Source organism: Phaethon lepturus, unplaced genomic scaffold (genome assembly GCF_000687285.1).
Source record: "Phaethon lepturus isolate BGI_N335 unplaced genomic scaffold, ASM68728v1 scaffold1984, whole genome shotgun sequence".
Classification (NCBI taxonomy): Eukaryota; Metazoa; Chordata; class Aves; order Phaethontiformes; family Phaethontidae; genus Phaethon; species Phaethon lepturus.
This window is the reverse complement of record NW_010532502.1, coordinates 1-1,555: the sequence shown is the minus strand read 5'-3', so window position 1 is coordinate 1,555 and position 1,555 is coordinate 1.

Below are 1,555 nucleotides of genomic sequence, written 5' to 3'. Positions count from 1 at the left end.
CCAGCAGGAGCAGGGAAGTGATTGTGCCCCTGTACTTGGCACTAGTGAGGTCGCACCTTGAATACTGTGTTCAGTTTTTGGTCACTCACTACAAGGAAGACATTGAGGTGCTGGAGCGTGTCCAAAGCAGGGCAATGAAGCTGGTGATGGGTCTAGAGCACAAGTCTTATGAGGAGCATCTGAGGGAACTGGGGTTGTTCAATCTGGAGGAGAGGAGGCCGAGGGAAGACCTTATCACTCTCTACAACTACCTGGGTGGTGGTCTCTTCTCCCAAGTAAGAAGTCATAGGACAAGAGGAAATGCCTGAAGTTGTGCCAGGGGAGGTTTAGATTGGATCTTAGGAAAAATCTCTTCACTGAAAGGCTTGTCAATCATTGGAACAGTCTTCCCAGGGAAGTAGTTGAGTCGCCATCCCTGGAGGTATTTAAAACATGTGTAGATATGGTTTAGTGGTGGACTTGACCATGTTAAGTTAATGGTTGGACTTGATGATCTTAAGGGTCTTTTCCAACCTAAATGATTCTGTGATTTTTTAGATGATCATAATAATGCTTTCCTCGCATAAGTGTGATGCTCTTACTTCTGCTGTGCCTGTGCAAACAGGCACAATGGAGCTAGTGGAACTGCTTATTAGAGGGTAATGCTCTTCAGATGAGGTGGTGTTATAGCCTTGCTCTTACCACCCAGAGACAAGTGACACAAACAGAGAACATGAGAAAAGAAAAATGTTGATTGCACTTCCTTTCCAAATTCTGGGGCCTCTTTGCAGTCAGGAAGGTTTCAAAGACGCTTTTGTTGGGAAGTAGAAGTTTGTTCTTCTAGGTAATATCAGAGAAACCTTGCATTTGAATAAGAACAGAAATCTCAGGGAATTATCTTGTCCACTGAAACTTTTGGGGAACAAGTCTCCCAGAGCCAAGTATCAGTATGTTTTTCCATAAAATAGGAAAGGCTAGACAATGGTTATGTTTCTGTTATTGAGGCACCCAGGACACCAAATCCCTCTGTAAGCCATGTAAAGACAGATCAGCTCTGAGAAGACAGTGTTGCCCAAAGCCCAGTTCTAACTTGGAAATCTTAATACCAAATCTCTTCTCAGTAATTCCTTCCTCCACTTGTTTTTGATTACTATTTTTTTCAGTTCTTTTAAGCAGGATGATTTAGTTCTTCAGTTTTTATGCAGGATGATTTCAGTTCTTTTATGCAGGAGGAGCTGGAAGCCATTGTGCACTGTGACAGCTATGACGTAGTTGCCATCACAAAAACATGGTGGGATGCTTCTCATGACTGGAGTGCTGCAATGGATGGGTATAAGCTCTTCCGTAGGGATAGGCAAGGAAGGAGAGGCGGTGGGGTGGCTCTGTATGTTAGGGCGTGTTTTGATTGCATAGAAATCGAAGGTTGTGAAGACCAAGTAGAGTGCTTGTGGGTAAGGATGAGGGGGAAGGCCAATGAGGCAGATATCCTGCTGGGAGTCTGTTACAGACCACCCAACCAGGATGAAGAGACAGACGAAACATCCCATGAGCGACTGGCAGAAGTCTCACAATCGCT